The sequence below is a fragment of the Panicum virgatum genome, chromosome 1N (genome assembly GCF_016808335.1).
Source record: "Panicum virgatum strain AP13 chromosome 1N, P.virgatum_v5, whole genome shotgun sequence".
NCBI classification, from domain to species: domain Eukaryota; kingdom Viridiplantae; phylum Streptophyta; class Magnoliopsida; order Poales; family Poaceae; genus Panicum; species Panicum virgatum.
The window spans coordinates 37402497-37429924 of record NC_053145.1 but is presented as its reverse complement, the minus strand read 5'-3'; the positions used below and the strand labels follow the sequence as shown (position 1 = coordinate 37429924).

General features: G+C 45.5%; 1 long non-coding RNA gene across 1 annotated transcript; it reads left to right on the top strand.

Moving 5' to 3' along the window:
* Positions 1-11355: 11355 nt before the first annotated feature.
* Positions 11356-13896, top strand: LOC120655749. The gene is made up of 3 exons (XR_005667718.1): positions 11356-13053; positions 13202-13284; positions 13634-13896. It is a non-coding gene; the product is annotated as an uncharacterized LOC120655749 (long non-coding RNA).
* Positions 13897-27428: the final 13532 nt, after the last annotated feature.

The following is a 27428-nucleotide window of genomic DNA, read 5'->3' as shown; positions in this document are numbered from 1 at the left end:
TCGACTCTAACTCCCAACTAATAATCCTACTCAAGAAATGAGAAGAGTGAGTTGCTCCTTTGGTGTGTGTTTACAAGTAGTGGATGGGGTCCTATTTATAGCACTCCAAGGTCAGTTCCTGGCTGGTAATTCATTTAGTGCCAGTGGTACGCAATTGTGGCAGTTGTGCTTAACTTCCACGCGAAGCCGGGACTTCAGAGACTGCAAGATGGGGCCGGACGGCCCCCCTAGGCCATCCGGCCTAGGGGTGTTGCCATTTGGCCACCGCGTTCTCCTGGACGTCTCTGATTTGCCCTTGATGACGGTTTGATGGTCGCTTATTGTAAGCATCTAGGCCCTCAAGGTATATTTCGGTGATTAATGACAACCATTATTGTGACTAATGAGTTTGTGCAGATTAATAGATCATTATCGCTCATTTGGTCATATGTCAAAAGAGGCCCCTCAATTTCGTTATTCAAAAAGGCGATCTCGGTATTTAACTCTTATATATGTCAAGACTAAGGATCTTTCTAGTCCTAAGTGTCATAAGGTTGAGAAGGACACTTAGGTTAGTATAGGTTTTATAGTTTTGTAGTGATCGCACTATTAAGAGGGGTTAAAGCTAAGTAACTTGAGCATGGACATGGTCATTTGAAAATGGATGCACACTATGGTCACTCAGGTTTCTAGAAGTTCAAATAAGTGGTTCTCAACTTATATCTCAAGAATATTTGGATTTCATTCAAGACTCAAATCAGAAAAGGCAAAATCAGAAAAAGTCTTTAACACCGGTTTAACCGACGACCTCAATTTTCTATACGTCGGTTAAACGAAGTCAGCAGAATCTGGACAAGTCATTACACCGGTTAAACCGACGTGTTTGAATTTAACGTCGGTGCATTAGTCCAGAGTTGGTTTTTCCAGGGTATTTCAAGTTCTATACACCGGTTAAACCGATGATGTTTGAAATGGGACGTCGGTGCAATTGACCAGTGAGATGGTTATTCCAAGGATTTCAGAAGTTGTACTCACCGGTTAAACCGACGATAGGTTTGAGTTAACGTCGGTGCAGTTGTCCAGAGACTTGGTTTTTCAGTTGATCAGTGGACAACTACACTCACCGGTTAAACCGATGATACGTCGGTTAATCTGCCCAAGTTGTAACGGCTAGTTTCCAGAAGGGGCAGTTTACATTCATCGGTTAAACCGACATGACTATTGAAGGTACGTCGGATTAACCGGCGCTACGCAGTTTTCTGGCAGCTTTTCTCCAACGGCTCTATTCGTGTGAGCTGCCTATATATACCCCTCCAATGGGTCATTTTGCTACTCTTGACACCAGGCAACATCCAAACACTCATACTATAGTCAAGAGCCACATTGAGCTTCATCCTTCACATATTTGTTCATTCAATCAATCAAGAAGCAAGATTAAGGACTTGAGTAGAGAGAAGCTTGTGTGCATCCGTTCTTGGTGATCGGTTCTTGCTCAAGTGAAGGCCTTAGCTTGTTACTCTTGGTGATTGGCATCACCTAGGCGATCTTGGTGATCGAGGTGTTTCTCGCGGAGCTTGCCAAGGATTGTGGGAGCCCGGAGAAGAAGATTGTACGTGGCTTGATCTCCACCATGCCGGGATGGTGAACGGAGACTCTTAGTGAGCGCCCTCGTCTCGGTGACTTGGGAGGTGACAATACTCTTTGTGAGTGTCACAACGTGGATTAGGGGTGTGTGCCAACACATCGATACCACGGGAAAAAATCCGGTCGTCTCTTGTCCACTCTCTTTATTCAAGCATTTTCTTTCATGCAATTTACTCATGTGCTTGACTTAGAGATCATAACTTAGCTCTACCTTGCTAGGCTTTACTTTGTTTTATCTCTCTTAGCTTGTGTAGGTAGCTTAGTTATCCGGTTGGTGAATTGGTGCCTTACTAGCATTGCATAGGTTAAGGTTGCTTTACTTTGTTTTAGAATTTGAAAAAGGCCCAATTCACCCCCCCTCTTGGTCCATCGATCCTTACACTTATCTTTGATGCGTGCACATGCTAGGCCGGCCGGCCAGGGGGAGGCCGGGCGGCCTGGCTCCGGGGCCTGTTGGCCCTCTGCTTCGCCGATGTTGTAGATCAATGCTCCACAATGCCTTTGAGTTGGGTAACTTCCCCATTTGATGATCTGGGCACTGTCTTGTGGGTCCGTTGCTTGATCCTCATTCCTGTCGGGCCCACCGACTGAATCAGGGATATTTTCCTCGCTCAGGAGCATTGTGAGCTTATCACGTTGCTCCTGTAAAAAGGATGTACCCCTGTACGTTGAGGTGTCAGGCCGGCCGGCATGGTTGTGGCCGGGCGACCTGGATTTTCTCTGTTTCCGACCATCTTTGGATTGTGATCACCTGCATGCACAACTCATCCAAAACTTGTGGAACTTATTAGAATTAAATAAAATATGTATGGAACATGGTGCAAAAGCTCAATTTATTTCCGAGAAGTTGACAGTCAGAACGTAAAATAATGGCCGTCAACAGCGAGGCATTAGTCAAAAAGTATTGGAGCTCACTTGTCACTTGCTTGTTAAACAATATAGTTGACAGTCGACCGTGGGGGTCGAAAAGGTCGACAACTTCAATTTTCGAGCTCTTCATTCATCAGCACGCATGTATTTTTTCTTTGTCAAGATATGGTGCAACAAGTATTTGCTTGTGTGGTCTGTGACTAACAGCTGTGTGATCCTGATACACTTTAGGTGGCTTAATCACTAAAATGGTTATTCCAAAAATTAATTGCATACAAATTATACATATTGTGACGGCCTGGGTCGGGTCCGGCGGTCCGTTGTTTGCCCCGGTGCGTGTCACGCCCACAGAACTTGGATGTCAAGCGCCCCCACTAGCCCCACATGTCACTCGAGCACTATCTATACCTAAGCACTCTCTCTCTCTCCATTCACTCAAACCCCCTCTCTCTCTCTAACCCAAGCTTTGGAGGAGCTCCACCATCTCTCCCACCATTGAAGCTCCTCCACCTCGCCGGAGCTCCACCTGGACACTACTGTAGAATGACTAACTATTTTGTCCCGGTTAGTAAAGATTTTTAGTCCCGGTTCTCAACCGGGACTACCAATCCGGGACTTAAGACCAGGGACCTGGACACTACTGCAGAATGACTAACTATTTTGTCCCGGTTAGTAAAGATTTTTAGTCCTGGTTCTCAACTGGAACTACCAATCCGGGACTTAAGACCAGGGACCTTTAGTCCAGGGTCCAATAATTGGGACTAAAGAGCTAAGGCAATGCAAAAAAATTACTTCGCACCTAGGACTCGAACCCAAGATCTCTTGCCTAGTACATAGCTTCTTTACCACCCCACCTACACACCAATTGTGACTTTGAATGGGATGCCTTCCTTTTAAACTAACCTGTGACCCTTTAGTCCCGGCTGGAGCCACCAACCGGGACTAAAGGGTGACCTAGGGTTTAGCCTTTAGCCCCGGTTGGTTGCTCCAACCGGGTCTAAAGCTCTTCGCCGCCCCCTAGCCACTTGACTTGGACTAAAGCCTTCATTGGTCCCGGGCCCAATGGCGGTCGGGACTAATGTGCTGGACCAATGATCCTTTCTGTGGTAGTGGGAGGATCATTGGAGCACAACGTCGAAGAGCTGCACTACCTCGACGCCAACATCTTCCTTGGAGCTAGGAGCTTCCCCAAGTTCTAACTCATTTCCATCCTCTCCCTCAATCTTGGAGCAAGAACGAGTTTAAGCTTCACCCGGCCTACCTCAACTTGCAAACCTTGCTGATGTTTCTTTCGTCGCCGGTGAGCTCATTCCCTCCCCGATCCCTTATCATTGCTCTAGATTTGGAAACCATGAGATTCTTTAGACCACACTCAGCATTGATCCCATTGGGCTTCGGAATCTTAATGCATGTGTGTTTTAGCCACCAAAATAGGCTCTCCACACTTCCAGGAACCTTTAAAAACAAATCACATCCCAAACCATGGTTGGAATCGCTACCGTCCAGCCTTCCAGTGAGCCTCGGCTTCCTCGTAGTTTTCAATCACCCGGGTCTGGGAATATCCGCTCTGGGTCGGAGATTTCCGCCCACACCAGAAATTTCCGTGCCCCGGGGATTGGAAATATTAGGCAGCGCCCCACAAAAACATCCATAATGTTTTACTCCAGACTCTGAATTTGTTGATCTTGGACCTTATGAAAAGCTTATTTGGAGAGCTATCCGATCCAACTTAAAACAAGCCCTAAGACAATGTGATAGATACCCTATATACTACCTATCTAGCCTACTTCATCATTGTTTTTGCAACGTTTATGCATACTTTCACATGTCATTTGCATATTGTTGTAATTATTTATGGTATATTTATTCATCAAGCATCATTGCACTCGTGTAGAGACCATGACACCGGAGCAAGAGGAGGGTGAGCCCGAAATGGAGACTGGAGATGACGTACCCTTTGAGAATCAGGGTAGGCACCTGTGCATGTTTTTACCTATATTTTGGATCAAAAAAGTAAATATGTGTCTTGGATGTGCATGAGTTACATGTTAGAAAAACTTCGATCACTAGGAGTAGATCGAGAGGGTAAAGATCTTAATAGAGGTTTCGCCGTAGAGGAACATAGGTGTTGGCGACTCTGTGCTTGATGAAGCTCGCCATAGTGTTGACGAAGTCATAAATGGCGAGGTTGCAGATGTGTCTGTGGCGACTTGGTGGTGCTTCCCGTTACTTGAGCGACTCCCGCTAGATCAGGCCAGGATAGGGTTTCTATGGGGTGCATCGGCTCACAACAAACTTCGTGTCTTGTGGCACCAACCCCACCTCTCTCTTTTATATGGCGTTGCTCCACGGGGTTGGACGCCCCCGATCTGGGGGCAAGTCGGGGTTGGGCTCAGTCATTGGATCGAGCCCTTGGAGATCGATACTAACATCCCCCCCCTCGATCTCATCTTATATGTTAAACTTAAACTTTATCTCTTGGTGTCTATGTCATTATAGATCAGTGCATAGATCATGCCTCGTCTTGACAAATAGTACCATTAGATTAATAGCTACAATGCATCTTTCTATTTTGAAACAAACCTTATTATGGGCCCTTAGTATCCAGAAATCATAGGCTCTACCATAGACTCATGTCGACCAAGTGTTCTCTGAACACATTGGGCGGTGAGCCTTTGGTAACCAGATCCGCAAGGACTTACTTGGTCCTTATACTTTAATACTTTCATCATGATTCTAGATTTTCTCCTTGACAATGTATGTCTTACTGTCCATGTGTTTGGCAGCACAATTGACCTATTGTCATAGGAGTGAAATACTTGATTGAGTATGACTTTATTAGCTTTACGTGCCTGCTAGGTGGCCTCATATCATGTTATACTATAGGTATGCAGTATGGATCACTGATGATACCACAACTGTCTATTTGTTTGGATTTTTCTACATTAAAACTCCAAATTGCGAATGTTGGTAACTTGTGGATTTCTTTACATATTCGCTGAAGTTCTATCTTTGTACCCCACAACTATTTGAGAGTACTTGTTCTGTCTAACTTAACATGAGGCCTATAATACTTTGCAAAAATCGCTAAACATTCATAACTCCATTCCAGTGATCTATATCTGGAGTGGACTTTTGCCAAAATATCTCGGATACTTCAGCTACATCAGGGTAAATTCTTTCTTGAACACTTTCTAGGCTTCAATATCTGAAACACATGGAACCGATTTCTTTCGCTCGATCATATATTGGTTCCTGGGATACTGAAAGTTCCCATAACTATCACCCTTGACTATAGAAGCAGGCGTAGGCTTACTCGCATGCATACTATACTTCCTTAGTATGCTTCCTCAAGTATGACTTTTGTGATAGTTCTAATACCCCTTTTCTTTTATCTCGGCGAACATCAATTCCCCGAGATCATTCATATCAAAACTTGAGGATAAAAACTTCTTCTTCTCCAATAGCAGATCAACATCTTTACTACTGAGTAAGATGTCATCCACATATAGGATTAGGAAAATATATTTTCCATTCTTGAACTTTGGATCAATGCAATTGTCCTACTCATTCTTATTGAACCAAAACATTAAATACCACTGTCTGGAGGCTTGTCTTAATCGATAATTGGATTTCTTCTGGCAGCCTCCCATACGTTCTTTCCTTCCATGACAAAATCTTTGGGTTGTTCCATGTGAACTTTTCTTGCAAATCCCCGTTGAGGAATACCATCTTCTCATCTATCTGATGTAACTCTAAACTTTGCTTGAGGTCTTTCGCCACAAGTTGCACTTTATACCTTCCTACATTCCGTTTGGAGTCACATTTTGTTTTGTAGACCCATTACAGCCTATTGTCAAGGCTCCTTTAGGAATTTCTTCTGAGTCCCAAAATCATAGGTACTCACTGATCTCATTTCATCTTACATAGCTTTAAGCCATTTCTCCTGCCATGCACGATATTGGTAGCATAAGTACTATGCCAAACTTTACCCCGCCATGCGGGATAATTTCCTATGAGGGACATAGGAATTGGAATGGGATCTCAGGATACATAAAGTGTTTACATCCATTTCAGAAAATAAATTTGAATGATCTGTAATATACATGTTTAATTCAACATTTAATTCAATGTTGGTCGAATTAAACATGCAGCTGAGTTCTTGCAACAAGATTTAGTCATGATGACCAAAACCGTCACTTCACTTCATTTTATGATTAAATCTTCCCGATGGTTCCAATTTGAGAATTAATAAACTAACAATAGCGGAAGTTTTTAGTGAGAGAATCACTAAACTTATTTTGGCCAAATGCACTTTCCCCGGCAAAAGCAACTTGTTTGCTTGCGGCCGAGTAAGATCATATGATGGAAATCAACAGTTGTCTTTCTTTTTCTCTTGGGCAAAGTTGTATGCCTTAGTTTGACGTTGGCCAAAAATAAAGCACACAACATTCTCTTGTACATTAATTCTATATCACCGTTGGGTAGAAATAAAACAAATGCATGGGAAATCATGAATAAAACTTATAATATTTGCTATCATCAATGTTGGTCCGAAGAATAACAATATCATAATTAACTGAAAACATAGCTACTCTTCCAATTAAATTTTCCAGTTGGTTCGAATTTAATTGAAGATAAACTCAAACTTAGCAGTGGAAACAAGAAGATATTCTTATTCTTGTACATAAGCATTTCACTAAACTTATCTGTTCTTTAAAAAATTAAACACATTGGTGCATAATTTATTAGAGCTGAAACTAGACATAAATTAACAAAATAGCTTCTGAAATAAAAGAATAAAGCTAACAATCTTTACTGTGTATGCGACCACCAGGGACAGTAGCCTGCAGCCGACACGCTCACGAGGCTCGACCCGCATCAGGCATGGCCTCGGGTGGCTTGTTCGCACTAGGTGCAGCCCAGCAGCCAGCAGCAGCTAGCGGCTCGGCCCGGCTTCATGAGCGGCCATCAGCCGCTCGGCTTGCTGAGCGCGCCCGCCTGGGCCTGCGGCACAACAACTGGCCCAGTGCGGCGCCCACGGCCCAGCAGCCAGCAGGTTAGTGGCTCAGCCCGGTGCAGCACCCCCCCCCCCCCACCGCATGATCTGAGCCATCCATGTGAAAATGGATGGTGGAGCGTGCAGATTGGGGTACCAGAAGCACCGGTTCTCTCCCAAACCATAACCCTAGTGTTTCACTTTCCCCTCCCTCCTGTCTTTTCTTTCACTCCCGACCCAAGCCAGCAGTGCCGCCATGCCATTTCTGCTCTCTTTTCTCCGGCTCCGGTGCCGCCGTCTTGTAGGTTGTGACACCCGGTGCCCTCGCGGGCCTTCTCACCGGCGCCACATGCAACCGAGTCACGCACGACTCCATCATGGAGCTCCACCGGGGTGCCCTCGTGGTGGCGGCTCTGCCGAGAGCCACAACGGCCAACACGCTGGTGAGGGTTCTTGGTTCTTGTCTTGGTTTAGGGTTCGGTTTGCTTTCTTCTTTCAACTTCGATTTGAGATCGTAATTTCCATTGTTTTCTCTGATTTCTGTACACCGAACTAGATCTACTCGCTAGAGTAGGCTAACTGATACCATTGTTACAAAAACTTGGATCACTAGAAATAGATTGAGAGAGTAAAGATCTTAACAGAGGGTTTTGCCGTAGAGGAACAAAGGCGTCACCGACTCTATGCTTGATGAAGCTCGCCATGGTGTCGACGATGTCGTGGGTGGCGAGGTTGCAGAGGTGGCGGTGGCGGCTTGGTGGTGCTTCCCGTCGCTTCAGCGCCTCCCGCTAGACCCGATCTAGCTAGGGTTTCTATGGGGTGCATCAGTTCACGGCGAACTTCGCGTCTTGTGCCACCGACCCCACCTCTCTCTCTCTCTCTTATGACGTTGTGCAATGGGGGCCCACCAACCTCGTTGGTTTAGATACCCCCGATCAGGGCGCGAGTCGAGGTTGGGCTCAGCCGTTGGACCAAGCCCATGGAGATCGATACTCACATCACAATATATATCAATGATTGCTTAGAACCTAAATGATGCATTACCAACCTTGCTTAGAACATTATTTCATATTGAGTATGCTTGTTTTGTGTCATGAATTGTATGCTTAACCATGCTTAGTTTCGGTAGAAGACGAGAGGTGGCAAAGTCACCACCACTTGCGAGCTATAGGATGTATGTTTAATTCCACATGATTAGTCAATGCTGAATAAAAGTTGAGCAACTTTGAATGATGATTCAGAATTGGGAAAGTATGGTAGAGCCATATTGGGAGTGGAACTCAAATGGTTAGACTTGCTTGGGTCGATTAAGGACCGATGTGTAATCACTTTGATACTTGAACACTTTTCAGTACAAACCACATACTTAATAATAAAATAGTAAACTTAGTAGCATAAGTCGCACCTTGCCTTGAGTAGATTCTGTACAGGTTGTGATGGAGTGTGATCGGTGGTTCCAGTGCACTTGCCCCTCCCAACTATTCACTCCGAGCCGGGTATGGGTATGTGAAAGGTTGAGGCATGGATCAACACTATACTTATCCTTGGCTGTGGGTATGGTCATCATTTGTCTTGTTTTCTTGTGGGAAAAAGTTATACCCCCTGAGGTTAATAACTTCTTTCCAGTCGGCCGTAATTTTGTTCACCGAAACGACCGGCTCGATCCGTCGACCATCATTAATCAGAGGGCGCACCTCCGTCATCGTTCCGATTCATTTCTGCAGCTCCTCTCCACCCTTCTGTCGGTTGATTTCGACTCCCCCTCTCTCTAAATTTTCCACTCGCCCCTCCATCCTCCTACCGCCCCATTTCTCGTCCAGCTCCGGCCGCCGCGGACCGCCGCCACCGGCCAGCCACCCCCTCCTCCCCTCTCTCTTCCCATCTCTCCCCATCTCTCCCCTACCTCTCTACCTCCCACTCTACCCCACAAACCCTAGGTCGCCATGGATTCTAGCTCGTCGCCGGTCGTGGTGACGGTCTTCGTCAGGTCGCCGGACGTTCCTCCCCCGCCTGATCCGCACGCTCCCGAGTCGTGGTCGGCTTCGCCACCCAACCCTCACCCCCTAGCCGCGCGTGCTTCCTGTTGGGGTGCGTTGGCTTGCCGGGCTGCGGCCATCCCACCACCGGCCGTGGTCGCAGGGGGCCGGATCCGTCGTCCCTGGGTGCGGATCTGCGCATCCTGGCTCAAGGGGGTTTCCCCGTCGGCTGGTGGCTATCAGGGGGCGAGGTGTGGAAGCGCGGATCAGGACAAGGTGTGGCGACCTTGAATAGGTGGTGGAGGTGGTGGCTGCGCGGTGAGATGGGGACGGGCGAAGAGGGCAAGATCAGGACCCGAAGCACCAGGTGCGTGAGTCCCCCTCCCCGCCGTGGGATCCCGTGTGCTGGGCTCGCCGGTCAAGTGCCTGGCGCGGTGGGCGGCCAAGGGCCCGCTCGAGAGGGCCGGCCTGGCGAGGGTCGCCGTGGCGGCCGTTGCTCTGCACCGTCTCGCTCCGCTGCTCGGCCGACGCGTTAGCGGCCGCGCCCTGGAGGCTCTGGGCCGGTGTGGTCTCCATTGCGGCCGAGGCGGCTCAAACGAGAAGGAAGGTAGCGGCGGCGGGCAATGAGGACGAGTGCGACCTATTCGACTGGGAGTGGGTGCGGCCTGACGGCGGCGACCCGCTCTATGACTCTAGGGACTGCCCCTTCCTCGACGTCGGCTCCTGCTGCTCTGAGAATGGCTGCCCCGACGCGTCTTACACCAAGTGGCGCTGGCAGCCGGCGCGCTGCGATCTCCCGAGGTGGGTTGATTCCGATTTGCTACTTGTTACTTCTTTGTTTTCCTCCATTGACAGTTGCCACCCTTCCATGGTTCCATTGCCTGCTGGATTTGGGGGTTTAGTCTCCAGAACCTGCGGTAGATTTGGTAAGCTTATCGAAGCTTGGTTGCCTATTTTCATGATGCACTGTTTGTTGAATCTGTCTAAACTTGACAGTGCTAGTTCAAACTTTCATCTTCCAACGAGGGGTCCTTCAGTACTCCGAAGGGCACTCCTTACATGTCATTAGTTAGTTTTGGATCGGTGGATGTGCAGTTGCCATTACATCATTGCAATCTGCTAACAGGTTCGTTGTCGATCGCCGATCCAGCACTTGTAGGACGGCCGGCGAGATGGGCACCGCCACCTCCATGGTGCGCCTGAGGGACCTAGTCGCCCGAGGCCAATAGCACAACGCCATCGGCTACCTGTCGCGCTTCCTGCCGCCCGACAACGACGGGCGCCTGATGAGCGTTGAGGCCAAGTTCCTGCACCGCTTCCCAAGTCGTCCACATGGACCTGGCCGGCATCCTCGCTGGCACTTAGCAAGGCGACACGCTCGCAGCCTACTTCTACGACCGTCAGCCATGGCTTCCTCAGGATCCGCTACATCATGCTCACCACGCTCCACACGAAGTAACAACTTAGGTGCATACACAGTATCTCATTTGTTTTCTTCGCCTGTCATAGGTTTGCATTTTTCAGTTTGCATTTCATATTCTTGTTCCTCGGATCAATGTATTATGTGACCCCCTTGACCTGAATCGAAACAAATACCACTTGCAATAGGGTCTCCCTGAGTTGGGAACTTGTTTGGCAAGCGGCTGCCAACATCGTCAACAACTTGGTTCACCGGACCCCAGAGCTGAAATGCAGTGATAATACCATCCGGCCCATTGAAGCCTTACAAAGTACCTCCGATCCACTCTTGGTATGATAAACTGGACGGAAAAACTAGTTGTTCACTGTGTTTTCTTTCCGTTAGCTTGTCTTTGAGTGATGCTCCTGCTTTTTATGAATGTTTGCAGTTTACTGATTGGTATAATCTAGCCTTACAAGGGTTATAACTGATGACTGATTCAAGCTCTATGCTACCAGTTTACTGATGATAGTTTACTGTTAGTAGTTTTTACACATAGCTCAAATAGAAATGGCTGAGCTCTATGCTAGTTCGGAATTAGTGGGTAGTAGGATTTTTTTCTGGTTGTGATGGGGGAGGTGGTACATTCTCCATGCAGTAGTTTTTTTCTTCTACAAATCTGTACCATAACGAACACCTCATCTTTAAGCACCCGTCAGTCTCTCGTTAAGTACACCTTATATGTGTTCCTTTTTCATCACTTTTTTAGTTGTATGAATCTGTTTGTAAATAAAATAGTTATATAAATGCAGCATTCATGCTTTTTTAAGCACTCTTGGTTCCCACTCAGTACTAAAATCTCCCTAGGCAATAACATGGTTTTATATTGGCAAATTTCTATATTTCATTAGGCAAAATGTAAGGTATCATTAGGCAATTTTACCAGGGAAAGAGGCTCTCAACCTTCTGTTCAGCATCAAGTTTAATCTTGCGGAAAAATTCAGAATCTTCCTGTTCTAGTTCCTTAAAGTATTCACATGTCTCTTTTTAGGGTAACATTGATTCTTTTTGGTGCAATTATCTCTTGCTAAAATAAGATGGTAGTATTTGCTGTTTTTTTCCTGTATGCACTAATAGCAATGATCCCATTTTTACTGACAGCAGCTTTTACTGATTTCAGTATTCTAATGACAGCATGATCCATTTTACTGATTTTTAGTTGTAGCATGATGATAGTTTTTTTTCTGTTTATGCAGTAGTTGACACACAGTAGTTACTATTGCCTTCCAAACCTATAGCGCAAGGGCACTTTCAGCACATAACACACAACAGTTAGCCCTATTGGCCTCTGTGCAGTCCATTTTTGGATGACTTGTTACAGTGCCAAGGGGCTAGAAGCAGCAACAAGGGCGCCCTCCATCATCCAATGCGGGGTGCTTATGTGATCTTTTTCATTGAGTTTGTTTTTATGCGTTCGTATTTTAGGCAATAACGTGGTTTATTATCGACAAATTAATGTTCTCCATTAGGCAAATAAACCAGGAACATTAGGCAACCCAATCCATGCAACTAAATTTTCACTGCTATGCGCATCAGCTTTCTTTTACTCGATTATTAGCAACTCATGCGGGTAATCAGCAGGGACAAGTGCAGGTATTACTTAACTTATTTTTGCAGCTCATCCAGCAACAGTAGCTTTTGAATCAACTCAGCTTATCAGGTTTGTTCAGACATATTGAGGTACTTCACTGCATGAGCTATTATTTATTCCATTGCCACAGTGATCTGTTACTCGAGTTGTCTTGCGGTCTTGCCTAGAAGTTGTCCGATTTTTTGTTTAACCCCATGTGTGGCCTGTAGCTTTTTTCCTTGCACTGTTAATTTAATCATCTATTGCTTTGTTAGGCCATCATGCTGTAGTTGTATTGTTCCAGTAGCTAGCAGCTCTATGTTTCCGTATCAGCTAATAACTCTAGCCACAGCCGCAACAGTTATGTGCTTTTTGTTCAGAGCTTGCCTCTTGTGAATTGGCTAATTAGTAAGTTGGTTAAATGGTGCATTATCAGCTGATTGATTTGCTCGTCTGGATTAGCTCTATTGTGCAGGCAGATCAATTCAGTAGTTGCAGCTACCGCTCGATCAACAACTGCAAGTGGACATAAGCAAAATGCTCGGGTTTCACTCAGGTTAGAAAGTAAGAACAGGCAAATAAATGTACTACCATCAAGCAATTTTATCGTAAGGTTAAGGCAAAACAGTGCAAATTATTGGGCAATTTTTACAACATTTTTTCTTCTCTAATTTCTCTTTATTTTTTCTATTCTTACATTGCAGGTTCCCAAGTTATCCTGCAGGGGAGATCAAGTACAATGCATGAAGAAGACATGATATGCATGTGAACCAGCTCAAGTAAATAAGTATGTAGTGAGAGCAAGTACATTCATTGCAATTTTTTTGTCTACATATATTTTCATTAGGCAATAATGTTATTCTAGATTAGGCAAATTATGCAATTATGTTAGGCAATAATATGGTTGTGCATTAGGTAATAATATGGCCAGAAATTTTAGGTAATAATGTGTTTCTGTATTAGCAGAAATATGATCATAAATTAGGTTATATAGAACTAGCAATGTTTTGTTACCAAAGGTATTCAGCCTTGCTGATATTTTTACTCCTAATACTATCTGCACTTGTTATTCGTTTCAGTCATACAAAACAATGTTTAGGACCTGAAACCTGATGTGCCTTTTTTCTATCTGCAAGATTTCTCATCGAATCGGCACAATACATGCTCTTCATCTTGGTGTTTGGTGGCCTGAAAGTTCATCATATTGTCATTACCAGCAGTGTAGTTGTAGCTCAACCTCAATTTTTGATTCCTGAATAGCATCGTAGTAGTTGTAGTAGCTCTAATCTTTTTGTTTGGTCAGTACAACTATGGAGGCAAGCAGGCAATCACATGTATGGTAGTAGTTTTGAAACTTTGTTAATGCTTAGAATTTAGATAGGTGAAATACGTTTATATATGTTCTAATTTGCTTGCTGTTTTTCAAAGCTTCGCTTATGGGAGAGTAAAAATGAGGTCTGTAGATTTATTTTCTGTATTTATTTGCTATGTGTGTCGTGCAGAATTCTGCCAAGAAGTGCATAATTCCATTTTATTTGCTTGTATATTTATTCTAATTTGCTTCAAATCAATTTATTCTATTTGCTTGTACATTTATTCTAAACTACCTTGAAGCTTATTATGATATGCTTTCAACTTTTAACAAAAGTATTTTTGGAACACTACGAGAAAAATATCATTGAAACATATTGAAGTGAGGTCTTGTTGATCTTTTAGTTAGGGGCAACGCAATGGTGTGATTGGATTTTAATTTTGATGCTCGGTTGTAAAATTATAGTTTTTTTAAATCTGGGATTGATTTTGCATGCGCTGATGTCATCTATTTTGTCTTTATTGTGCTATAGTGCATGTTTCACGTAGCAGTGGACCCGCCTTAGAGAAAAGTGGCAGTCTTTTTTGCCGAAAAGGGGAAAAGCAGGTCATGTTGTTCCCAAATTAGGCTGGCCGTAGCGGAAGGCTGTAATTTAGCAAGTCCTTTATTTATTGCAATAATCATGCTCTCGGTCATTGAGTATGCTCTTATATTTTAACTTTAACGTAGAGTACTATGATATGATAAGATATGTGGATTTGCACTCACACGGTATGCATGCCCTCTGCGTTGCTGCCACGTCATCTACGTAGATAAGGGTATCCTTTTGTATCTCCAAAATTTTGTATGGCACGCAGAGACGAGGACGCGATAGAACGGGACAAAATATGCAGCACGTTCAATAATACTCTTTATCTTCGTGTGGCCGCCGTGCTCTGACCCGCCTCATGGATACACCAAATTGAATCATCCAGTGGTGGTCAGGGGCGTGTCACGCTGCACCACCAGACTAATCTAACTTGCCATCCGGCTGTCTAAGAATCTCCCTCGAGTTAAGAGCAAACGGCGGCGGCAGAGTGCGCACGGGCTGGGGTTGGGGTGGACTGAATTAGTTGGGGATCAGTACGAAGGTAGTAGTAGTTCTGGTCTTCTGGAACTGAGGTGACACGCTAACAACAACAATTGCCTGTTAAATATCTGCTGCTACAATCTACTGCCATGCATGGTGTGTGCGTTCTCCTACGAGCACTAATTAATTATTAGTAAATAATGGATCCATGATTGGGTTAGGTGCAAAAAGGAGAGGACGAAGGAGCAGAAAGATTAGCCTGCAGCAGCCAGAGAGCGAGGTGTATGTATGGCTGACCTGCCGCTGCTGCTGCTGGCATCGTCGATCTATCGGTCGTCTTCGATGACACGATGGCAGCCGCTGCTTTTTGATATAACTGCTACCAGCTGATGGGCCAAACTGACCTTTTTTTTTGGGGGACATGGGCCAAGCTGACCTGTACTACATCCCCTCAACGTATATTTGATTATTCCAAGATGATCGATGATGCATCTCAGATGGAGACGACGGTCTACCGAACCTCGGCGTACGTTTGAAAACATGCATTGCTCCAATTAATCCAACGTACGTGTAAAAGACTAGAAAGGATAGTATTAGATAAAGAATCCGAATCTTGAGAGTCACGTAAATCAGAAAGACTCCGAGCAAAGTGCTAGAAGTTGCTGGTAATTAAGCTATGTCTGAGAAAGTGAGAGAGATAGGAAGGTGGAACGGAGAATAATCAGATCCATTTGCTTCTCTAGCAACTTGTAGTGATCTGAGACATTTGCAAGGCATCGTCGGTGATACCTGCCGCAACGTACTTTCACAGACTAATTAAGGCTGAGTGATTGCAGATTATTCATGTCAATTTTCGAGTAATGTGGAGCGCATCCCATTCCGTTTTGTTCTGCATTTTTTTAGAGCGCGCAGAAGCAGCAGCGGGATGATGTCGGAGTCCGATCCTCTCGTGTGCTTTCTTCCCCCAGTTTTATTACAGACCGAATGTGCAGGTGCCCAAGCTAACGATGGTTACGTACGTCGTTATACTCTCTCTCTATTGTAAAGTAAATCGTTTCAGACATCAATATAGTCTCCAAAAACAATTTTACAATATGGAGGGAGTACGCCTGAGGTGACGAACCTGAAGCTGCCGAACCGCGGGTGCTAAATATATTGTTTGGGCTAGCACATTTAACTGTTGCGCATGTTACCAGGAGAAAATCTGTACATGGATGCAGAAGTAGACAAAAAGCTTACATCATCAACATATATGCAAATCCAGAATTAAAAAAGTTATAACTCTTAAGCCGAGCATCAAAATTAAGTTTGGATTGCACCATTATCTTTATTATGATAAGATCTTCAAAACAAGATCATATTTGCCTATATTTGCAAGATAATTTTTAAATGCATTTTATTAGTGGTGGATACTTAATTTCAGAAACTGGAAACAAATATTTTAAGAACACGAACAAATGATTTTTTTACGAAAAAAAGTTAAACAATAACGAACAAATAATAATACAAACAAAATATTACATATCGCGAACATTTAATTATATAGAATAAATAATAAAAAAATATTATGAACAAATAGCTCAACGTATTTAATCTACAAAGTGAACAATAATTTGACGCCGCGAACAAATTAGTTACATGCAAACGAATAATTTTACTTAAAGGACAAATGCTTCTAATTGAAAAAAGTTATCTTATAATTGTACACCAGCTAAACAAGAACAAATGCATCTAACATTGAAATCAGTTATCCTATAATTATACACGAGTTAAACAAGTTACTATATAAAGTAAATAAATAGTTTCACACACTAACTAATGAGTCTACAAATAAAAATAAAGAAGTTAGTGTACATCGAGCATGACTCGCTCTTAATTAGAACAAATATTATTATATACTTTTGTCACATATAATTAAGTTAACGTTTACTTATATAAAAATATCATGGTTGATATGAATTATAAAAGGAATAAATTACAATTCAAATAAAAATTGTGGCACATGAGGTTCATCATCAACAACGAATTCAACATTGATTAATGCTAAAAATAAAGTTAATTAGATCTGAAAGTAAATAAACATAAACATAAAAGGTATAAGAAAATAAAATTAGGAAAGTAAAACAGAATGAGAAGAAACCAAAGGGAAAAGAAAAAAATATATGGAGAACAAGAAAGTATGATCGAACATTCTGAAGGAACAACATTGCTCAAAAATAGAAGATGAAAGTAAAGGAAAGCAAGCTTTTGGATATGCAATCTTATAGAAAAAAGAGAAAAATGATGAAAATGAATAAATAAAAAAATAAAGAAAGGAAAATGAAGAAAGGACCACAATCGAATCCCAAACTGTCAGGTTGATTAAGGGCATTTTTAGTTCCTAAAATTTTTTCTATAGGACCCATCACATCGAATCTTCGGACACATGCATGGAGCATTAAATACAGTTAGAAAATAACTAATTGCACAATTTATCTGTAAACGACAAGATGAGTCTTTTAAGCCTAGTTAGTCAATGATTAAATATTAATTACTAAATAACAACGAAAGTGCTACAATAACAAAATTCGAAAATTTTCACAAACAAAACAAGGTCTAAAACCTACCCTCTTTGCTCTCCCGCCCCATTCCACACGAAAAGCTACGTGTGGAGCTCCCCAAGATCTTCGATTCTTTTGCAAAAAAGACCTTCGATTTTCAAAAAATCACAATTAAACCCAACTTGTACAGTACCCATGTTCATTTCTTTTACAGACCCTCTAACTAACGTTTATTTGGATATAATGAAGAAACAATTTGTTAATACTCTCAGTTTTTGCAAAAAAAAACCTGCAAGGCATTTTTCCAGTGACTCACTCCCACCACCCCTAACCCTAGCTCCCAGCTCCCCCCCACCCCCCGCCACCCTCCCCTCTCCTCCTGCTCCCCGCCACCGCCTCCCCTCTCCTTCCCGGCTCCCTGCCGCTGCCGCCTCCCTCCCTCTCCTGTTCCCCATCACCGACCTCTCTTGCACGCACGCCGAGGCACGAGCTCAGCGCCGACACGACCCAGCACGCCATGGCGCGGAGCTCGGGTGGGAGTAGCTCCCGCCGTCCCGCGCAATCCCGCACGCCATGATCGCGTACGTCGCCACCGAGGCCACGATGACCAGCAGTTTCGGTATGCGTCCACCACCTGCCTTCGCTCCCACCCCCGAGGGGTCCATCCCCGCCAGCCGCGGTTCTTGCCGGCCTCTCTCTTGGTTCTACAACTACATGCCGCTCGCATCCGAGCACAACACGGCACCGGATCTTGTCTCGGGCGCTCGGTTATGTCAAAGGGTAGCTAGCTATTGCGCGGTGCCCTGCCTTTTCCGTTTATGGCAGCAACTTCCCTTTGTGCTTTTGGGACCCTCAAGGTGAGGGTTGCGGAGGCCGGAACAGGGAGCGGATGAGTTGGCCGGCCCCAAACAGGACCGGCCCTGGAGGGGGACGAGAGGGGCGGCCGCCCCGAGCCCCCGATCCCAAGGGGCCCCACCCCAGGTGTATTGCTCTTTCAGGTGTCTTTGCTATTTCAAACATTAAGGTGCACCTATCCTTAGCTCCTCAGAGAATTGCAAAACAACTTGAGAATGATGCACATCCATGCTATGCTAATGGAACATTTGAATTAAAAAATGTTCACTTGTGCCACATGGATATATGTTGAGGATTCCCTGTTCTTAAAAATTGAATATTGTATATGTTCGGCTGGTTGAAAGCCCTGAGATGAACAATTGTATATGTTCAAATGTTGACTTCTTACTGTTAGAAACTTTAGATCGACTAGGAGTAGATCAAGTCGAGTCTTTGTACAACTTTTCTCTTCACGGGTTACAATGGGTCCTAGATCTAGGAAAACAAGAATACAGAGAGGGTAAAAGACCATCGCTGGCGGAGCTCGAGCTTCCTGCCATCCCGCGTTCCTCGGTGAAGATCCGCTTAGGGGTGGCGACGGTCGGTGCAATGAAGACGCGGTGGTGGCGACACAATGCAGCGGCAGCGCCGGTGGTCCTTCCCGCTGCTGTAGTGCGCCCTCTAGATCGGTTAGGGTTCAGATGGGTGGGGTGTGGCGGGTGTGGTGAACCTCACGCACAGTGCTCCTGGCCCCCACCTCCTATTTATTGCACTGCACAGCAGGGGCCCACCGCCCAATAGCGGTTAGCGTCCCAAATTAGGATGCGGTCAAGGGATCCGAGCAGACCGTTGAGCCTGACTCGGAGAAGATCAACCTAACACTTACTTTTTGCCATTCACATTGTTGCACAGGAAAAATACAGTACACAAGAAAGGGGTTGACCTCACTAAAATAATAATGTTAATGTGAGTTTGCTTGGAAACAATTACTCTATCGAATGAGTTTTGTCAATGTATACTAGGGCTCCAAATTCTATGTGGTCTTGAATTGAACTGTTTTTTGTGGCTCTACATATTGATGAGAAATTTATTCTGACCAATTTATTTGTATGCAGCAGATGAAGGTGATCATGTTCTGTCCATTTGGTTTCGGAAGCTCATTACATATGCCTACAGTGGGGAAGAAACTCTTATTGGTGCGTTTCTATTCTGTATGCCATTGAATACTAGATCTCTGCATTATATACTCAGAAATTTCTCCTTAAAAGTTATCATGTCATACATGTTGATTATATTGATAAGATACAACATGATTTTATTTCTCCTATTTGTTGTTCAATGAAACTAGTAAACTCTGTTTACAGTTTAATAGTAAATCCAGTAACACTTATCTTTTTATCTGATTACCTACTTTTGGAAGGAGGATATTGTTAGTTCATTAATCATAGAAATACTTCTGGCATTAAGAGAAGGTACTTTCATAATTTGAAGTAGTTGCTGAAAAATCCTTCTTGATTTATGGAAGGGCCTTGGGTCGCCACTTCATAAATACAGTATATGGTTTCTCTTTCGGGTTAACTAAAAGTTGTTTCTAAAATCTGGATACTCTTTTAAAAGAGATATGTAGTACGTCGGTCCCGTATGAATGAACAAACTAAGAGAAGAGAAGAAATATATATAGCCTCCTACTCTGTGAATGATAGCCATCAACATAAACAACCTAAAATTCTATTCATTTCCTGACTTGTATGGTTACTAAATCAAGAACAAAAACTATCGGATGATCAGGCTTCTTGTCATTTCCCTAAAACTTAGCATGCAGCTAGCTAGACGAAGTTGTATGCTTTTTCCCCCAACCAGTCAAAGTTGCTACATGTACATCTACTGTTTGTAACATCAAGTCTGACAGAGTGTTCCAAAAATGAATAATATTTTGAGCAAATGTGATTCCATACTCATGGTTGTTCTTAAGAAATTCGTAAATTTAATTTGGTTTTCAACTCTCTATTCATATTGATGTTTAATGTGAAATGTTCAGTTTTGATTTCTGAAAAGCACAGGTGTGAAGGGAAATGATGGGGTTGAGTAGCGCTGCTTGCATATGTGCAATTCTGAACAGGATAGATATGATGTTTATTTATGATGTCATCTCGTGCATACACAACGCTTTATTTTCCTATTTTAGATTGAGATCAAGTAAATTGTTTGGATCCTAGGAGCGATACTAATTAAGTTTTTAATGGAGCTATGTCTTGTTTAGTGATTGAAGTGCAATAACTGAAGCATGAAAGATAAAACCTATTGGCAAGAGATGACGACTTAAAGCAATCAAGTTTTCTTATGTTCCTCAGGGGTATTCGGTATTCAGTTATCAGTTATTCAATATATTTGAGAGTAGTTTGAAACTTCTATCAAAATATAAAATTTTCTTTTTTCTGTATTTTTAAATAATATGATAGCACATTTTAGGACTGAATATTTCATCGGTTATTGATCAACCATGCCATTTGCCAATGCAATTGATTATTCATTTCAATTTAGTTAATACCTGTTTTGCACATTTTTAGAGCCTTCTTCAGCAAGGGATGCTATACTATAGAGACAACTTCCTTGTGGGTTCAAATTTCAATGGCACAGGTCCTCCAATCACCCTATCAGCGGATGCTTGGTCAAGTGCCCATGAATTTCAGCTAGACCTGCAATACTTCTCTGTATTCACTCAAGCTGGTGTGCCCGGATATGTGTAGTATTTGGGTTTGTTAGACATCTGATCTGAATGAATATAAGTTGGCTTCAACTTTGAGATGCACATAGGCAAGAATCAATACGTTTGCATAGGTTGTTAACCCTTCCCCCCGCATCGCACCGGCATGGGCGACACGGGCGGTCACGCCACTGCCGCCGCAACCCCCCCTCCCCCCGCGTCCCTTCGCCGCGCCGTCGCCTGAGCGGGCCGCCGGAAGCCCGCGTGGCATGCCATGACAGCGGCGGCGGGGCCCCCTTCTCTTCCTCGGGCGGATCCGTGGTGGACGCGGCCGCCACGTCCGGCTGAGCTGCCTCGCCGGCATAGGCCTCCCCGGCGGCGGCGAGGGCAGGAGGCGGCGGATCCGGGCCCCCCTCGACTGGATCTGCGGTGTCTGGTGCGATTCCGCGGTGGGCAGGCGCGCGGTGGTGTGACCGGCCGCGGGCGGCGGAGAACCGGCAAGAGCGGCGGCGGCTGGGCCTGGTGGACGGCGGCCGGCGCGTGGGGCCAGAGGGCGGCACGGCTCCCTGTGGCCTGGGAGCGGGGACGACGGAGCGGCTGCTGGCCGGCTGCGGCAGCCTGCGTGGGGACGTGCAGGTCTGCGCACGGCGGCGGCGGCAGTGCTGCGGCGCGTGGCGGCTGGTGCGCGGGGCCTACACGTAGGGTGCGTCGCAGTGCGAGGCAGGCAGAGGCACGGCCTGGCCGCGGGAGGAGGCCGCGTGGAGGAGATGCGGCGCGGGGCGGCATGGTGGAAGCGCCGGCGGCCGCGCGGATGGCGCGAGGGAGGTGCGGCACGGCGACGGGGATTGTGGCCGGCGCGCGGGGCCATGTGTGTGCTCGGTAGCGGTTGTGGCCGGCGCGCGCGGCAGTGGAGCAGCGGCGCGAGGAGGAGATGCGGCGCGGGCCGAGGCCGCGTCGTGCGTGCTGGCAGTTTCTGCCCGGCCGGGAGGAGGTGCGGTGGTGCGGCGTGCCGGGAGGAGGTGCGATGGTGCGGTGTGGCACCGGCGCGTTGCCGGGTCGCGAGGACGGCGGAGGGAGATGGAGCTTCGGCTGCGGGCTTTGTGGAGCTGCGACAGTGGCGTCCCTCGGTTGGGGTGGCCGTAGTGATGGTGCCGGCTTGAGGCGACGAACGCGTGCAGTGAGGTGCCGGCACTCCGGGCGAAAGCCCTCGCCAGATTCATTCTGGTGAAATGATGGCGGCGCCTCCGAGCATCGCTCTCCCTGTTGAGGGCGTCATTTTGGAGTTGCAACCCTCCTGCACGAGGTCTCTGGGTGAAAACCCGGTCTAGCTCCTGGACGAGCGACGGCGGCGCCTATGGGCTTCGTGACCTTCTTGGAGGCGTCGTCCCTAGAGACACCGTTCGGCGACTTGGCCGGCCTGCTGCTCACGATTTGTTTCGGCCTGTGGTGACAAATCTGTCGGAGGGCGTGCGGAGAAGGGGGTTGCCTACCTCACGCCAAGACACCTTCTCTTTTGTTGGTGGCCGGGGGTCATCACTCGATTGTTGTTCGTCTGCTTGCAGCGTTCCGCGGCGCCTGGAGCTGCGTGTCAGTCTCCAGTGCGGTGCGGGACAGAGTTTGAAGGACGGCACTAGCGGCAACGACAATCAGTGACGACTTGGCCTGCAGCGAATCGCGGCGGGGTGTTCAGCACGGCTGAACCCTTCCGGTGTGGTACAACGTCGGAAGACGGCGCAGGCGGCATCTTCGGTCTTCTGGCTCGAGGGCGGCGTCTTCATGCGAGGGGGAAAGCAACGTGATGATTTCAAACCACGGCGGTGGTCTGGCGGCTTGGTTCAGTTCCCGGAGGGGCGGGGCACCTCTTTTTCTGCCTCGACAGCAATCCCTGAAACGAGTACGGAGCATGGTGCCGTGTGGCGGGTTGGAGGTCCCCGCACACGAGAGAGGCATGCTGAGTGGTGGGTTGGAGGTCCCCACGCACGCAAGAGAGGCGTCCAATGGCGGAAGTGGCGAGGCCTCCGCGCGTTGGGTTGCTCCGGACTTGGTGTTTTTCATGCCGTCGGGCAGTCGGTTTGGGTGCAGCAGCACTGCGGCGTTGGGTCCTGCACAGCAGTGGCCTCCTGGTGTGGTGGTGTCTGCCCCTTCTGCTCCTTTATCAACGCTGGAACACTTTAGATGTTTCGATAACCGTAAGAGTGCGATTGTGGGTGGAAGCTGTGGTTGTGCCTTTTCTCCTCTGTCATCGATGTGAATAGAGTTTGGCCGTGTTGATGACCCAATCCAACCGGACAGTGAGTATAGTTGAGCGGTAACCGTGTTGACGTCCCAATCCAACCGGGCGAGTTTGTTGTTTTATTTTCTTTTGGTTTTCCTGGCTATGACCTCTCAGGACCGTAGTCTTGTATTTTTCTGCTATATCAATAGAAACGCACTCGTCGAGTGCCGTTCGTTCAAAAAATACGTTTGCATGGGTGCATGCATGGATGTCTACATACGCACATGCATAAATGAGCTAGAAAATCAACACATTTGCACATGCATCTGCATAGCATCTATGGAATATAAGAAGTGAAGGCCGTTCGGGATTAGAAAGAGAAAAATTGAAAATAGAAAGAAAAAAGTGGAATGAAATAAATAATCTAGAAAGATAAAGCGAAGGATGAAAGAAAAATGATAAAATATTATGAGCCATGCGTCCCAGGAATTGACCTACCTGGCCAGCAGGACCGTCTCCAGAAATTTGGGACCCCGGAGCGAAATTAAAATAGGGCCCTAAAATGGGTTTCAATTTATATTATTGCATGCAATATTTATAAATATTAAAGTTAAAAAAATAAACATTGTATCGATCTCATGTTCTACTAAAAGGCATTATTTATATAGTAAAGTTTGGAGCAATTTATATCACTGAAAATCCCGCAATTGGTCTATAGGATATTGCTAAATACTGACAATAGTTAGATGAATTACAAAGGCAACTATAGAAACTAATCAAGTGATAAAACAATTGTTGAATTGTGTTATTGATTAATCGATCAAGTATCAACTCACTTAACTATAAGCAAGTATCAACTCACTTAACTATAAGTTTTTTAAAAGTAAACTTACCATGAATTAGTACTAATGGAGTGCGTATTGCGTGATGCTTTGAGCCCTAGGAATCAATAGAAGGCGAGGAGTGAATAAAAAAAGAGAGAGGAGTGGATAAACATAAATTAGGCTAGACAGGATCGAAACTCAGGAGTTACGATCGACGCGGGCGGACTGGGGATCGACGACTCAATACTGGAGTAGGCAGACCAAGAGGCAGGCATTGGATTTTTCTCTCTCTCTCTGATAAAACCAACACGCACAGCAGCATACCAGCATTTAATTTGGGGCCCCACATTTTAGGGGGCCCTTTGCAGCCGCCCTCCTCGCACACCCTTATCGGGGCCAGCGCTACTACTGAAAATAAAACAACTAAACATGTAATAAAAAGTTTAAATAAGTAAATAATAGAAAAGAGAGAAAATAAATAAATTAAATAGATTGGCAACATGAAAAAGAAAGAAAATAAAAATGATGATAGGAAGGGGAGGGAGGGAGAAGATGGAACATGTTAAGAGGGAATAAAAAGGGATGAGAGATGAAGAAAATGGAAGGGGAAAAAAGAAACGGAAGAAAGTCACATACACAGCTGGTGGTTAGATGGGGTCACGTGAAATAAATCAGCAAACTATATGTTGGGTCGAATTCTAGATAACAACTCCAATAAATTTTTTTAGGAGATAGATTGTGAATTTGCAGCTCGAGCGATAATAAGATTTCATTGAAAAGGATGATAAGATTTTTTTTCATAAGATGGATAACGAATTTGTAGCTCGAATGATACCGCCGAATCTATTCATCGCGCGCGCGATTTTTTGTCGCCGTGTCGCAGAAGCGCTCGCCCTCCCCTGTTCTTCTTCTACCTCGCAATAGGGGAGGGGGCGCTGCCCCAGCGAGCAAGGGGGGAGGGGGGGGGGCGCTGCCCCAGCGAGCAAGGGGGAAGGGGGAGGGGGAGGGGGGCGAGAATGGGTGGTAGGTGGGCGGAGCGGCCGTCGGCGAGGTCGCCAGCGGCCGGGGTGGTTGCGGGAGGCGGCAGAGCTTTAGGGTTTCGGGTTGCTGGGGGCTGGGGCTGGCTCCATGGCTGCCGGACTTAGAGGAGAGGGCCGGGGGCGGCGGCGGCCTGGCGGCGGCGGCGGTTCAGCCGGCGGAGGGCAAGGCAGTGCGGGAGTGCCGCCGGCCGGGCAGGGTAGGACCTCCGGTGGGCGGAGGCGGGCGGCGGGGCCGAGAGAAAGCTGCAGCGGTGTTGGATCGACGGCGCGGCGGCGAGATTGGTTAGTGTGGTGGTGGTGGTGGTGGGCGGAGGCGGAGGCGGAGGCGACAGAGGCCGCCGGAGCCGAGGAGTTGGTCGAAGGGGGGGCCAGGGTACTCGCCTCTGCGTTGATCTAATCTCGCAGAGTGCGAGAAATAGAAACCCCCGAATGATACCCCTGTTACATGGCCACGAACCCGACGTATGGGCCCTCGATAAAGGGGGCCCCCTGCCGGACCTTTCTTGCCTGGCTGCTGCATGCGTGGCCCCCCGACTTTTGATGGGCTGCCCCCGGACACGGAGCGGCGCGACGTGGACATCACGAGGCGTGGCGCGTGCTGGCTGATGCTGGTGTCTGCGATGTGGTCGTCGTGGCGACGTGTCTGCTGTCATGCAAGTACGAGAACGACCTACTGTAGCCACATCCCCTGGCCATGTTTGGTTGGTAGTAGCACAAGTAGCACAAAAATTTTGACCAATAATTAGGGGTACTAAATAAAGACAATTTACAAAATTAACTCCACAACCCTGCACTACTTCGCGAGATGAACCTAATGAGACCTTTGACATCACGATTAGATGATGATTACTGTAGCATCACTGTAGCCAATCATCGATTAATTACTGTCATTATATTCGCCGTGAAAAGTTACACTCATCCGTGAAAAAGTTTTGAAAATAAACTTCGTTTAGTACTCCATGTATGTAAGATTCTTTTCTCGGAAATTGTGCGCGCTACTCGTGCTAAACAACCAAACAAGGCCAGGGGATGTGGCATTAAACAAAAAAAAGCTGGGGTTCTTTCTTGCGCAAACTTCCAGGAACCAACGGCGTCACCGGCAAATTAGAGCAAATTAGTGCAGTCCCAATCCTCCAACTCAACTGATTTCCATAGCACTAAATACGTTGCTATATAAGCAAAAAAAACTAATGTGACAGCAAAATTAATAAGGAGAGAAGATAAAATATGAAGAAATCAGATCTCATATAAGAAATCATGTCTACACGAAAACCAAGACAAAAAGAAAGAAGATTGGAGATGAATAGAAGGGAGAAGATATATAATTGGGTAGCAATTTATTTTGTAAAAACTATCCATTGGAGGTATAGTTTTTATGAATAGTATCTATATGTAGCCCTGCAAATGGGCTCAAAACGAAACTATCACCAATTCATTCTGCAAATGGGCTCAAAACCAAACTATATCCACACCAATTCATTCTCATGAGAGAAATTAATATTACCCATATCACTTCAAACCACCACCACCACAAACCAATCCAAACCAATCCAAACCAAATATCAACCTCCGTTTCAAAATACTTGTCACTCCTCGTTTATCGTGTCAACTTTGACTGATCGTTTTTTCTGTAGCATGTTTATCAATGTTTAATGTTTATATATCACTAGATTTGTTATGAAATAGATTTTATTATTATTATATATTTTTAAGTATTTATAAAACTTTTTTAGAAAAACATTTAGTCAAAGCTGGCACGATAAACGAGAAGTGACAAGTATTTTGAAATTGAGGTTAATATTTCAGCTCATGATGTAATAAACTATTAGCCAAACTATAATTACAACCTAATAAAAATCCGTTTCTCCAAAAAAATTTATAGTGTAGATTTTGTCATGCCGTTTTGCACAGAGTCGCTGTCAGTTATACTGAGCCATCTCCAACAAATTTTGATTAATTTTGATAAAATTTTATAGTATGAACGCAATATTTTATTTCTAGGATCCGGCTCTTGACGTGGGACCCACATATAATTATAGTCACGCTAATTTGCACAAAGTAGCTGCTAGTTATACCGAGTCATCTCCAATAAATTTTAGTCAATTTCGATAAAATTGTATAGTGTGAACACGAGGTTTTATTTCTAGAGTCCGGTTCTTGGCGTCGGACCCACATGTAATTCTAGCCACGCTGCTTTGCACAAAATAGCTCCTAGTCATACTGAGTCATCTCCAATAAATTTCAGTCAATTTCGATAAAATTTTATAGTGTGAACACGATGTTTTATTTCTAGGGTCCGGCTCTTGACGTGGGACCCACGTGTAATTCTAGCCACCCTGTTTTGCACAAAGTAGCTGCTAGTAATACTGAGCCATCTCCAACAAATTTCAGTC